At 47.8% G+C, this 14940-nt stretch overlaps 1 protein-coding gene across 1 annotated transcript in view; it reads left to right on the plus strand.

The window, feature by feature from the left end:
* The first annotated feature begins 3129 nt into the window (after positions 1-3129).
* The window catches only part of NT5DC4 (5'-nucleotidase domain containing 4), a 31764-nt gene continuing 19953 nt past the window's right edge, over positions 3130-14940 (plus strand). The window contains exon 1 of the mRNA XM_026449176.2: positions 3130-3199. The gene's annotated coding sequence lies outside the window, so the exon portion shown is untranslated. The remainder of the gene's footprint in view (positions 3200-14940) is intronic.

The following is a 14940-nucleotide window of genomic DNA, read 5'->3' on the forward strand; positions in this document are numbered from 1 at the left end:
TTTCTTTTTAGCAGTAATATTCCGTTGTCTCGACGTACCACAGTTTATGTATCCATTCATCTATCGTAGGGCATCCTAGTTGCCTCTAGGTTTTGGCAATTATGACTAAATCTGCTGTAAACTTCTGTGTGCAGGTTTTTTTTTTTTTCTTTTAGACAAGGTCTCACTCTGTTGCCCAGGCTGGAGAGCAGAGGTACAGTCATTGTTCACTGCAGCCTTGACCTGCTGGGCTCAAGCGATCCTCTCACCTCAGCGTCCCAAGAAACTGGGACTACGGGCATATGTCACCATGCCTGGTTAATTAAAAATTCTTTTTTTAGATATGTGGTTTCTCTATGTTGCTCAGGTTGATCTCAAACTTCTGGCCTCAAGCAATCCTCTAGCCTTGGCCTCCCAAAGTGCTGGGATTGCAGGTGTGAGCTACCATGCTTGGCCTCTCTGTGCAGATTTTTCTGTGCACATAAATTTTAAATTCATTTGAGCAAATATCAAGTAGTGTGACTACTGAAACATATGGTAAGAATACGTTTTGCTTTGCAAGAAACTTCCAATTTGTCTCCCAAGGTGGCTGTACCATTTTGTATTCCCCACTAAAAATGAATGAGAGTTCCTGCTGCTCCATATTTTCACCATTATTTGGTGTTGTCCGTGTTTTGGATTCTGGACATCCTAATAGGCATGTGGTGGTACCTCATTATTGTTTTAATTTACAATTTCCTAATGATGTATAATGTTGAACATCTTCTCATATGCTTACTTACCATCTGGGTATCCTGTTTGGTGAGGTGTCTGTTAAGCTTTTTTGCCCATTTAAAAAACGTTATTTTTTACTTTTTTAGAGATGGGATCTTGCTGTGTCACTTAGGCTGGAGTGCCGTGGCACAATTGTAGCTCACTGCAACCTTAAACTCCTGGGCTCAAGTGATACTCCTGCCTCAGCCTCTTGAGTAGTTGGGAGTACAGGTACATGCCACTGTTTCTGGATAATAATAGTAGTTATTATTATTAATTGTAGAGAAGGGGGTCTCGCTATGTTGCAGGTCAAGGGGGCCTGGTCTTGAACTCCTGGCCTCAAAGTGATGCTCCCACCTTGGCCTCCCTAAGTGCTGGGATTACAGGTGTGAACCACTGCACCCAGCTTTTTGCCTATTTTTAAATTGAGTTGTTTGTTTTCTAGTTGTTGCATTTTAGGTGTTTTTTTTTTGTGGGGGGCTAAGGAGATGGGGTTTCACTTCATTGCCCAGGCTAGAGTGCAGTGGGACAGTCATGGCTCACTGCAGACTCAACCTCCTGGGCTCAAGCGATCCTTCTGCCTCAGCCTCCTGAATAGCTGGAACTTTTTATTTCGTTTTGTGGAGATGGGATCTCACTATGTTGGCCAGGTTGGTATTGAACCCCTAGTCTCAAGCAGTCCACCCACCTCAGCCTCTCAAAGTCCTGGGATTACAGGAATGAGCTATGATGCCTGGCTAAGAGTTCTTTGTATAATCTGGATAACAGTGCTTTGTCAGATATGTCTTTTGCAAATGTTTTCTACTAGTTCGTGGCTTCTCTAATCAGTCTCTTAGCATTGTCTTTCAATATTACTACTTTTTAATTAATCACTTTGAAACTCTATAGAGAATTTTTAAGTTCATTTTATTTATTTATTTTTTTGAGATGGAATCTTGCTGTGTCGCCCAGGCTGGAATGCAGTGGTACAATCTCGGCTCACTGCAGCCTCTGCCTGCCGGGTTCATGTGATTCTGCTGCCTCAGCCTCCCCAGTAGTTGGGACTACAGGCATGTGCCACCATGCCCAGCTAAGTTTTGCAGTTTTACCATGTGTGGTTTCACCATGTTGACCAGGCGGGCCTCGAACTCCTGACCTCAGGTTATCAACCCGCCTCTTCCTCCCAAAGTGCTGGGATTACAGGTGTGAGCCACCGCTTCCAGCCTTTAAGTTCATTTTTAAAAGTTGTTTTTTCTTCTTTTTCTTTTTTCTTTTTTTTTTTGAGATGAAGTTTCACTCATGTTGCCCAGGCTGGCATTTAATGGCGTGATCTTGGCTTACTGCAGCCTCCACCTCGTGGGTTCAAGTGATTCTCCTGCCTCAGCCTCCCGAGTAGCTGGGATTACAGGCATGTACCACCACGCCCAGCTAATTTTTATTGTTGTTGTTATTCTATTTTTAGTAGAGATGGGGTTTCGCCATGTTGACCAGGCTGGTCTTGAACTCCTGGCCACAGGTAATCCGCCCTCCTCAGTGTCCCAAAGTGCTGGGATTACAGGCCTAAGCCACTGCACTCAGTCTCATTTTTAAAAGTTTGAACTCATTTTTTCCTTGTCCTTTAGTATGTTTTTCAGTCTCTGCCTTCTTCCCTCTTATCCTGTCTTCACCCTTTCACAGCTTGACTCATTCAATAAACGTTGAGAGTGCACCTACTATGTGCCAGTCTCTATAGATACTGTGGGTATGCTATGGAACAAAAAAGATAAGCTCCGTGCTCTCTTGAGTCTTCCTGAAGGGCCACATCTACTACATACATAGAAATTTAAAAAGAAATACATCCTCGTTATTTAAAAATAAAATAAAATAGGAGTGTATAAAGTAGGATGGGAATGTTTCTCCTCAGTCACTCTAATCCCACTCCTCTGCAGTCTCTACAGTTAATGGGTTGGGGTATAGACTTCCATGGTACCTTTGGCTAAACCAAATCTGCATGATGTGGAGGGTCTCGGGTTGTGGCAGGCCTGGCAAAAGTATTTCCGGATGGAAACTGGCCCTGGTTGGGATGTAAAAGCCAAGTCAGAGTATCCCCATTTTCATTCCCAAAAGTTCTGTTTTTGCTAGGCTTGCCTGGTTGTTGCCTGCTGACCTTGGAATTACTTGAGGCTTCCAAAATGTGTTCCTTGGAACCCTGGCTGGGATGCTGTTCTGAAAGATTCCACGGTCAAAGGAATATGAGATACACTCTCTATTGTATTTCTTTCTTGGGGGCTCATTATGCATATCAAAGCGTCACAGCTCCGAGGATTCCTGTAATCACAACTCCTGCTTATTCCAATGTTCCCTAAGTGTATTTAATCATGTCTTCTGTTTGTTCCATGTAACTCGAGTAACCCCTTGTTGATCCCAGGTTCTGTGGAACTGACTCAGGGAGCCCAGGAGCCCGTGCTAGTCCATCTGCGTGTGGCTCTTGCACCAATAGCTCAAGCAGGTAAGCAAGCAAAGTGTTCCAGATCAGTGACTGACACAGCGTCCTGTGCAAATGTGCAAATGTGCAAATATGCTGTTGACTACAGCATTTCTCCAGGGCATTTTGAATCTTTCTAGGGTGAGCCAAAGGCCTCTGAGGATGTGAGCTTCCCCTGAAAAAAATTCACAGCAGATGATGAGTGATGCAGACCAACCTTGCCACCACTCATGCAAGAACATTCTATATTCACTACCTTTGCTTGTGAAACCCAGTGACCACTGTGGGCTCTAGGCTTATTTAGACATAAGACTGGCTTGCACTCCAAATTCAATGCCTTTTAGAAATCTAAAATACTCCTCAGAATTTCCACCATTTCCCTAGATACCATGCCCTCATGTTATCTCTGACTTTAGCTCCTGTTCCTATGGGTGCTGTCCTGGTTCCACGCCTCCAGATGGTAAAAATGTCAGCCCTTGAGATTTCTGCGAAGGGAGCTGTTCGCAGCAAGCATGTGCTATATGGGACATTTGGAGCAGGAGTGGGCATGTGAAGAAGACAGAGGAGAGGTCTCGGCAGCCGATGGTATAGTAGGCAGCCCCATCTGTAGAGTCTCTGATCTTGGGGGCACCACTGGCCTACATCTCATCCAGTCCTGGCTTCCTTTGCACGTGTTGCTGCTCTCTGTCTGTCTCTTCCTTTCCTTCCCCCCTCTCCACCTCCTTCACTGGAGCGAGACTCCTGACTCACGCAAGAGTTCAGCCCTATCTGTAGATCTCACCTTACTCAGAGGGGCTTATCAGGCCGGTGGTGAGGGAGTGTGGTCTGTAACCTCAGGAAGTGGGTTGGCCTGTTGGAGCATGAGCTCTTTTATGGCTTTGTAGCTCTTGGTATTTGTTCTTCTTGGGTTTTCTAGTGCTTTCTGAAAACTCTGCTTTCTCAGGCTGTAGGACTCGGAATTCAGGGCATTTCCCAACGTGGGAGCAATGAAGGAAGCATAGACAGAGAGATATGTGATGTGCATGAGAAAGGACAATTTTTAAAATTCGTAATGAGAAAACATTTCTTGGAAAAGATAATCTAAACAAAAGAAAAAAATCCAAGTTATAAGAAGAGTATACCGGGAAAACCAAGCCTCCCTCCTGACGTTCAGTTAAATAAATAAATGGTAGCCTGTCATACATATAATTTTACTTTTGCCTTTAAAAAATTTAACAGCATACCTTCACCATTTTACATGGAGCTACTTATAAATATATGTTCATAAACAGACACAATGCACATATATTTTATTTTTTTCCTTTTATTGGCACAAAAGTCAAACCTAGGGGATCCTTCTCATCGGCCATTGGAGAAGGCTTCTAGGGCATGGGATTTTCCAGTATGAGGTGGGATGCCGGGTGCCAGACGTTCCTGATGTCAGATTTAGTGATGATGAACACTAAGCATCGTTTCTGATTGCTCACAGCTGTGGCAGATTGTATCCTTGTTCCCAGTTCTCTTCTGTCCACTCTGTAACAGGATCTGTCTGTATCACCCCAGGCCACGGGACCTGGAGCACCTTCCCGTGGGAGGAGTGTATTCCCTTGCTTCTTCAGCTTTAGGCTTGGAAGAGGGTGGGAGTTGTACACGCCAAGTCCAAGTCAAAGCTTTAAGGGCCATTGTGGACTTCTGCTTTGTGTCTTTGTCCGTGACCATGAGGATGGAGGTAGGAGCTGGGCTGTTCCTTCAGCTTGGGTCTCAGACTAAGAAGACATGGAGTAAAGCCACAGTTGACCCATATTTTATGAATAATGTGCATGAGAAATAAACCGTGCTGGCTGTAATCCCCTAAAATTCTGGAGTTGTTGGTTACAGCAGCCTAACCTGGTGAAAGGTGACTCCTGCTAGGAGACAGTGTTGGCTGTGCTCAGTCACAAAGCACCAGACAGCTCTGAGGACCTGATTCCTTGCTTGCAGTGTCCTCTATTTGATCTGGATCAGCTGTTAGTTGATAAAGAAGCTGAGCTGTCATCACAGTCCTTTGGGAAACCAAGGCAGGTGGATCACCTGAGGTCAGGAGTTTGAGACCAGCCTGACCAACATGGTGAAGCCCCATCTCTACTAAAAATACAAAATTAGCCAGGCGTGGTGGTGCATGCCTGTAATCCCAGCTACTTGGGGAGGCTGAGGCAGGAAAATTGCTTGAACCTAGGAGGTGGGAGTTACAGTGAGCTGAGATCGCACCATTGCACTCCAGCCTGGGCAATGAGAGCAAAACTCTGTCTCAAAAAAAAAAAAGGAACCTCAGGTTGTTATTACAGGAACCAAGATGTCCCATACTTAGTCACTTTTCTATACTTTCTATATTACGTGGAAGTGCCAATGGCTGGGGATTTTCAGGAAGCCATCTGGCAATGCAAAACAAGAGTTTTCACTTCTAGAAATCTAGCTCAAGATAATAATTAAAGATATACAGGGAGGCTCATGAAAGAGTTATTTGAAAAATTGGAAGCCACTAAATGCCCCATTACAGGGGAAGAGTGTATACACTATTCTATATGATGGACATTCTGAAACCATTAAAAATCAAGTTGCTGAATATTTAATGACTTAAAGGAGATGTTGATCTTGAATATTGAATGAAATAAACAGGACACAGAACTGTGTATGTATGACCATCCTAATTTGCAGAACAAATTTGGGATTGTGCAGTTTATAATTTTATATAGTTTTTCACTTACACTTGTGAATAAGCATTTCCCCTCAGTCGTTAAATATGTAAATATGTATAAAAAGAAGACCAGGAAGGAAATAAGCAAAAATAGCGGTTATTTCTAGTAGATAGCATTTCCTATCCTGTACTTTCTATATTTTCTAAACATTCTATGATGACTGTGTACTACTTTGATAATTAAAAAAAAAAAAAAAGTGGCTGCTACTTAAAAATGAGAATTATTCCGGTCACCTCTAGGGCTGTGCCTCTGTGCTGTGGTTACCCAGGGGCCTTAACTGGGGCTCCTTGTCTAAGAACAAGCCTGTGTGTTTAATTAGGTCACTCTCCTGCCGACCTAGAATCTCTGCACAGGGCTTAGCTTGTGCTGCCCAGAACCCCCCAGGAGCCGCCCTCCAAGGAAACTCTCAGCTTCTCACAGACAGGCACTGCTTCTGCCTGCTGAGTGTGAATTTGAGACTTCTGTGAACTGTCACTCCGACAGAGCTGCCACTCTCAGGCCTCTCCAACCTATTTTCTTTAAGAATCAATTCAGACGGCCAGACACAGTGGCTTCTGCCTATAATCCCAGCACTTTGGGAGGTTAAGGCGGGTGGATCACTTGAGGTAAGGAGTTCGAGACCAGCCTGGCCAACGTGGTGAAACCTCGTCTCTACTAAAAAATACAAAAATTAGCTGGGTGTGGTGGCATGCACCTGTAATCTCAGCTACTTGGAAGGCTAAAGCAGGAGAATCGCTTGAACCCAGGAGGCAGAGGTGGCAGTGAGCCGAGATCGTGCCACTGCACTACAGTCTGGGCGACAGAGTGAGATTCTGACTCAAAAATAAAAATAAAAATAAATAAATAAATTCAGACATATTGAAGAGAAAATGAAGACTTGGGAACATTTTAACAATTTTGGGATGATGAGAATTCATTAATTCATTAATGAACAATAGCTGCGGTTGCAGGCAGCTACCAGTCATTGTTTCCTATGGCCTTTCCCGTATGTCCTGTGTCACATGCATTCAGGCTCTGGAGTGACTGGTGTGTGGACAGAGGGAGAGGGAGAATTCTCAGAAGTCAAGCTGGCGTGACAGCTGGAAGAGCTGCCCGGGAAGGAGCTCATCCCAAGGGGAGAAGGAGCTTGGCATAAGCAGCTTGACTCAATAGGAAAGCCTTCAGTATAGACCTCCTGGTCTGCTTCCCCACATGCTGTTTCACTCACATCCTTATCCAAGTCTGGCCCTTGTGACGGTGTGCCGTGTGCTGTGTGGGGTGCTGTGTGGTGTGGTGTGCGTGTCTGAGTGTGAGTGAGCGAGTGAGTGAAAGTTCAGGGTCCGGTGTCCACGGGGGAAGCTGCAAAGGAGTCAGGGAGCAGAACTGGGGACAGGTGGAGAAGGGGCAGCTGGGACTGGCAGCCTCATAGGACAGAGTCTGTGAAAAAATAGTACAGCATCATCCACTTTCAAAAATAGTCTTCCATAGGTGTTTTACAATAACCCGTGTGAACTGCTGGTGACACCTTGGACCTTGTCATCTCCCAGGCTGCTCCACATCCGAAACCTTACATTTTATCATCTTTAATGGTTTTAAATTCAGGTAGGAGGCACACACAGTGATGTACATGAATTCCCATGCCCGCTATTGGGTCTGTAAGATTCATCCATGTTATTGTGAGTAGCATGGTTGGTTTTTCTTCATTGCTGATTCCACTGGGTGAACACTTCACCATTTATTTACCCATTCTGGAACTGTTGGATATCTGGGTTGTTTTCAGTGTGCAGCGATGACGGATAAAGATGACGTGGCATTTTGCATACGTCTTTTGGTGGACACACACCATTGTCTTTTTTTGCTTATTTGTTTTGGGATGGTATCTCACTCTGTCACCCAGGCTGGAGTGCAGTGGCAGGATCTCGGCTCACTGCAACCTCCACCGCCTGGGTTCAAACTATTCTTCTGCCTCAGCCTCCTGAATAGCTGGGACTACAGGCGTGGGCCACCACACCCGGCTAATTTTTGTATTTTTGGTAGTCAGGTTTTCACCATGTTGGCCAGGCTGGTCTCAAACTCCTGACCTCAAGTGATCCGCCTGCCTCAACCTCCCAAAGTGCTAGGATTATAGGTGCAAGCCACCGCGCCTGTCCCACGCCATTGTCTTTTAACCCACTTTCCTTCCTGTGGCCTAGTTGCTGCTCATTGAGACTCCAGTCCTGCAACCCTGCTGGGTTTCTTGCTCATCAGTCTGGCTACTGCCCTGATTCATTTCTTTCTTGGCCAAGACTCATGCATGGGGTGTCTTTCACAGGCTGTTCCCACGTCTGCACCCTCCTCTCCCTCCTGATTCCTGCCCTATCTCACCACTGACATCCCACTGGCCGGCCGAGGCCTCCCTTGACCTAATGAATAGTGCAGGGGGCATTTGGGCTTTCTCTCCCTCTGCCTTTCTGCAGCACTGTGCCTGCTCCAAGGGCTTGGGTCAGCCTTTCTCCTCCTCCTCTTCCCCTCCTCTGCCTGCTTCCTCTCAGCCTCCTCTGCTGGGTCCTCTCCTGTCTCCACCCCACCTGGTTGTTCCCGGGGCTCTGTTCTTGCCTCTCTTTCTGTCCCTTTCCAAGGGTCCTCATGCTGGATCTTTAGCTGCCATAGATGCTGATGCAACATCTCTCATCCTTGATCCCTAGGTCCAAAAACCTAGGGGATTTTCCAAACTCATTTGGTGGAAAACCTTGATAGGCCCTAATAGGAGGTTATTTGCTGTCCCTATGTAGCCACTTCGTGTGAATGAATATTCATATGTTGGCTGCAGGAATGTCAACGTGTTTGACTATGGGCTGCTGCCCCAGATCCCAGCAAGGGTATGATCATGCATATATAGAGGGAATTATGTTTTACCTTCTTACCTCCAGAAAATATTAAATCTAGCTAGGCATGGTGGCTTGTGCCTGTAATCCCAGGTAGAGGCTGAGACTAGTGTATTGCTTGAGTCCAGAAGTTCCAGACCAGCCTGAGCAACATAGTGAGACCCCCATCTCTAAAAAACACTTTTATCTTAAAAGGAAAATATTGAGGTTGAGGATGGTGGTTCATGCCTGTAATCCCAGCACTTTGGAAGGCCAAGGCGGGCAGATGACCTGAGGTCAGGAGTTCGAGACCAGCCTAACCTATATGAGGAAACCCCGTTTCTACTAAAAACACAAAAAAATTAGCCAAGCATGGTGGCGGGCACCTGTAATCCCAGCTACTTGGGAAGTTGAGGCAGGAGAATCGCTTGAACCAGGGAGGCGGAGGATGCAGTGAGCTGTGATCATGCCATTGTACTCCAACCTGGGCAACAAGAGCAAAACCCCATCTCAAAAAAAAAAAAAAAAAAAAAGGAAAGAAAGAAAAGAAAATATTGAATCTGAATTAATCTGGCCCTAATGGGTTCAGATTAGGAATTGTAGACCTGGAACTCCCAAGTGTGCCTCAGCCCAGGCCTCCCCAGCTCATGAATGGGGCCGTTCACCCTCCTGACAAGCCCCCTTCCTTCTGGCATCTCTGGGTGGGTGACTCTATACTCCTCTGGCTCCTTAGAATCTAAGCCTCTTCCTTCACCAAGATCCCCTACGGTTCATGAGTTCTCAAGTCCTGATTAACGTAGTGGGTCTCTGGCCTGTCCTCCCTTCTCTATTTCCCATTAATTCAGGCTCTCAACAGTGCCTTCCTGGGCTACTGCAGTGACTTCTCAGCAGCTCTGCTTTATCTGAGCTTCCAGTGCCTCCTTGAGCTGACACCAGGGGCAGCTTTAGAAACCTGGTGGAGCACACCCTCATCGTGCTCAAGATGCTGCCTGGCTCCCCACCACCTACAGGATCAAGGTCAAGCTCTTTAGTGGAACACAGGAGCCTTCCCGATCTGGCCTTGCTCTCCTCTCCCATCTCCTATGGGTCCCTGACACTGGTTGTGGGCGGGTCACAGCCCTTCTCCCTTTCACACCCACTGTTGCTCTGCTAAGAATTCTTCTCGTGGTCTGCCTAGGGGGCTCCTGTTCATTTTTCAAAAGAGAGTGGGCATCAGCTTCTCCTGGAACTGCCTTCACCCCCGTCCCCTACAAAGGCCAGGTTTTTGGTGAAATACAACTCTCCTGTTGATGTCCTGCTTCCATATTTTATGCCCAAAGCCCCATGTCTGTAATGGAACATTCTAGTAGGAGCCGAACTTGCCCTCTCAGTGTCACTTCTCTCGAGTCCCACGTGAGTGGCATCTCCTTCCCCTCCACGCCCCTTCTGTGTGCCCACTACTGCTCCCAGAACTCTGGCTTGATGAATTCTTCTCCTTACAACATTGTGACAATCCCCTCTGGAGGATGATTGCTTGAACTTGAGCTGTGGACAGCTTCCCAGTTTCTGGCACCCCTTCCCATCCAAACTTATAAACCTGATCCCAGCCCAGACTTCATCCACAGACAAATGGACTCTGTCCTTAAGGCTTCCTCTCCCTCTCCCTCATCACAAATCACTCTGCAAGCCAAAGGGGATTTTCTCCCAAATTTTCTCCAACCTCTCCCCTCCTAGCATCACACCCACCGAGGTCTGATTCAGGCTCAGCATTCCTTGCCCTACTCACTGCAACAGTCTCCAAACTGGCCTCTGCCCCTCGATCCGGGGCCAGGGAGATCGACCCTTCTTGCACAGGGGACCAGGTCACTCTTCCTCTTGCCGCTTTCCACATATGATCTGTCGCCTACAAGATAAAGTCCCCGGAGAGCCACTGCGGCATGCCCCAGTTCACCCCTCATGCCCTTCTGCTGCATTCCCAGTCATGTGTGCCCCCCTCATGTCTGCTTGCGATTCCTGCCCACTGGCCAGGCTGTCACTCAGCACCATTCGTGGACACCCTTGCATGAGTGTGGCTCCACCTGTCCTTGCCTGGTGGCTTATCCTTTAAGGCTTCCTTCTCCAGAAAGCTCTCCCTTATCACCCGGGTGCTCAAGGACATGGGCTCATCTTTTCACTGTTTCCTAGTAACACGTGTTGTCTGTCTCCTCCTGTACTGTGAACTCCCTAAAGGACAAGTGACACATCTTACTCATAGTTTTGAACCCAGCTTCCAGCGCGGGCGTGGTGGGAGGCAAATGCGTAATCAATGCATGTTATCTGACTAGGATGATTTATGAATAGGAGATGCCCGGAATACACAGATCTCAGACTCCCACCAGCTTCCCTTTGCCTCTGAACTCTGCCCTGGCCACTCCTCATCTTGCCCACATCCTGCTGTGTAGATACTCGCCCCTTCCGACTCTGAAGGTTGCAGGAAGGGGGCCCGTGGCTCTCTGTGGGAGAGGTGCCCCAGCTTTGGCTCTCAGCCTCCCCTGGCTGAACCTCAGTGGGAGCTGAGCAGGTTTGCCACATGGCCTTGGATGCCCTTCCTTCCACCCCAGATCTTGCCTCGGGGCTCTCCTGCAGCTCTCTGCCCTCTGCTGCTGGACTAGGAGGCCTCCAGCACCCTCCCTGACATGTTCCTCCAGGAGAGGACACAGCTGTCTCCTGAGCCTCCGGCGCCTTCCACCTCCACCATTCTCAGATGCTTCCCTGGGGAGACACAACCTGTCAGGACCGCACAGCTGCTGAGATGAGGACTCCCTTGGTGTTCCAATTTAGGAGTAAATAAGGCTTCGCTCCCTCAGGGGTCGGTTTTATGTTAAAGAGGAGTCCCAAGAACCTTGCACTGATGGCACTTGGGGGAACCCTTGGCTCCTGGTCTCCCCTGCTTTCTCTGGGCTGTGTAGTGACCTTCCTGTCCCCACCTCCTTTCCACCTATCCCTGAAACTGCAGGCTCCAAGGGCTCCAGCCCGAGCTCAGGGTCAGTGTCTGCCATGCCCTCTGCCCAGCCCTGGTCCCAGCAAACCCCCCAGGTCACATAGGTGCACCCTGTTACCCACCCACCCACGCTCACACATGCATGCAGGCAATCACACGCGCTGACACCCACACTTATGCACATGTGTGCACCTGCTCACATGTGCACACACACCCACACTCACACACATCTCCCACTTACAGATCACACACATCACAAACTCCTGGCAATGTTCATTGTTTTGATGGAAGGAGAGACAGGTTTTTGGAAATTTCCTAATCGCTCACCCTAAATCTCTCCTTCCATGACCCCGAACAGAAAAAGGGGGCCAGCATTTGCCCTGGGTAAGGCAGAATTAAATCTGGACCATGGTGCCCCATGTCTCTGACTCATTCTCAGACCCATCCAGCCAGTGGAGACCACCCTTTGGTCAGAGACTGGTCAAAGTCCCTCCCCAGCCACCCTAGAACATGACTTTTAGCAGTGTGGCCACATCAGAGGGGAGCAGACACCTGGGCACTCTAGCAGGGCTCCAAGGCCATTGCCCTCAGGGCAAGTCCCATCCTTTGCTGTCCCCTGTGGCTCATTTTCTTTCTGCCTCCCAGCACTTGGCTCCTTGCTGGCTGTGTGAAATTCCTTTCTCTTCTAAGCTAATAAAAACCCTACATTTTCTTTAACACCTCGTCCAAGACTCTCCTCTGTTAAAAAGACTCCCTGGCATGGTGGTTGGGTCTCTGCATCAATCCCCTGTACCAGCTGCACCTGTGTGAGGAAGGCCCTGTATGGAAGGAGGTTTCTGGTCACCTCAAGATGGTTTCTCCAAGCTCAGGAGAATGGAAGTTGCCCCATCCCCTGGTCACAGGTTCCACACCGCTTAAAGCTGTGGTGGATGCACTGTGGGCACCTGGAATTTTGCCTGTTACAGAAGGTGAGGGGAGACAGCCACGCCCCGCACTTGGTCCCTGCCCCACCATGCACCCCGGTTTTGGTGACCTCTTTGAGTGCAGGCAGTAGTGGTGAACAAAGCCTGCTGGGCCTTGACCCTTTTTGTTTTCTTTTTTAAGAGAGTGGGTCTCACTCTGTTGCCCTGACTGGAGTGCAGTGGTGCGATCATGGCTCACTGCAGCCACCACCTCCTAGGCATAAGAGATCCTCCCCACTCAGCCTCCTGAATAGCTGGGACTGCAGATGTGTGCCACCATGGCTAATTTTTTGAAATTTTTAAAGAAATGGGTCTTATTATGGTGTCCAGGCTTGTCTTGAGCTTCTGGCCTCTACTGATTCTCCTGCCTTGGCCTCCTGACTCACTGGGATTATAGACGTGAGTCACCGTGCCGGGCAACACTTTTTAAATGGATACAGTCTAGGTAGAAGAATCAAGAGGAATGCTGGCTGGGTCGGTCCTGTTTCCACCTCCCTGTAATAAAGGAGAGCTGCCAAGCTGGGGGCTCAGAAGAAGGTGGGAGGAAGAGGGGAAGAATTCTAGGACAGCAATAAGGAGGCTGGAAAAGGGGTCTTGGAACATAGACCATCTTTTTAAGACATTTTAAAATTTGTAAGTAATTTCAAGTTTATGAAAAGTTGTAAAAGTAAAAAAATAGTACAGAGAATATCCTTACAGCCTTTACCAAGATGTACCTGTTGCTAACATTTTACTCTGTTTGCTTTGTTGTCCCTGTTCTATATGAACACACATGGGTATGTATGTACGTATATATGTGTGTGTATGTATGTGTATGTATGTACCTGTGCGTATGTATGCATGTATGTGTTTGTCTGTCTGTATGTGTATACAGACAATTATTTTTCCTGAACACTTGAAGGTAAGTTACGCTCATCATGAGCTTTATCCTAAATTCTTTAATGAGTATTTCCCAGGAATAGGGATATTTTCTTACATTACCACGGTATAGTCATCAATGTCACAAGTTTATATTGAGACAGGACTTTCATCTAACCCACCACCCACACTGCAATCTTATTTGTTGACCCCATCATGTCCTTGGCACTCTATGTGCCTGCAGTACAGGATTCTGCGTAGGCTTGAATATTGCGTTCACTCACCGTGGCTCTTTAGCCTTCTGTAATCTGGAACATTTCCTCCGCCCTTTTTTGTCTTTAATGACATTGAAAAGTCAAGGGACTTTTGTGAGGCGCCATGGGCAGAGGCGGTTTTGCCTACTGATTAAGAATACAGATGCTGGCACCCAGCTGCCTGGGCTCAGTCCCACGCTGCCATTTATCAGCCTGGTAAGTGTAGGCGAGTTGCTTAACCCTTCTGTGCCTCAGTTTGATCCTTCATGAATCCAGTGAACAGCTGGCCTGTCACGTGGGGCTGTTAGGAGGCTTGGCACACAGTAAAAACAGGGCAGCCATTTGCTTATTGTTATGGTGGCAAGTCTTTTCTTGAGGTTCCCAGTGCATCAAGCCTCACAGGGGTGCCTTAGCATTGGCTCAGGGATCAGGATCAAGTGGGGACTGTGGCAGCCTTCAGTCCTCTCTGACTGTACATGTGGTTAGCCTAAGGACTCTGTGGTCTGGACAAGCAGCCATATCCTAAGATGGTAGCAGAGACCATGACAAAGATGGTAGCAGAGACCATGCCAACCAAAGACTCAACAGGGATGTGGCTACCTCAACAGACAGCAATGTGTGGACCTAGGACCCTCCAGGAAGTGAAGCCCTTCCCAATTACCAGTGTGGCTGGGGGTAAGTCCCACGTTGTTGAGTCAGCCCCAGAAGAGGTACCTGGAGAAGGGACCCGAGAAGCCACTGAAGTGATGAATCGTACCTGAACGTTGCTGGATGGCTTCACCGCCCTCAGGTGCAAAGAGACTTCAAGACAGAGCCTAAGTTGAGCTATAGGAAAGGCAGGTTTTGTACAGCTGCCATGATGCCTCCCAGTGGAAGGGCTGAGCAACTCCTAGAGACTTCTAACCAGATATTACGCCTCCTTCTCTTTTCTGACCTAGAGAGGAACCAGGCAATGTGGAAAAGGGGCTTAAAGGGCTCCCATGAGATGAGCAGAGTGCATGGAGTAATGGGTGGAAGGGACTCTAGACAGCCTCCTGATTTCTGAAGCTCAGTTCCCCCCTGACACCTTCCGTGAAGGCTGCTGTATATAGCCTGCTAACCATCGGTCCGTCTATCCATGAATCTACCCACCCAACTGTCTGTCTGTCCATTCACTGATTCGTGCATCCACCCATCTCTCCATCCATCCTCCATCC

Source organism: Piliocolobus tephrosceles, chromosome 15 (genome assembly GCF_002776525.5).
Source record: "Piliocolobus tephrosceles isolate RC106 chromosome 15, ASM277652v3, whole genome shotgun sequence".
Taxonomy (NCBI): domain Eukaryota; kingdom Metazoa; phylum Chordata; class Mammalia; order Primates; family Cercopithecidae; genus Piliocolobus; species Piliocolobus tephrosceles.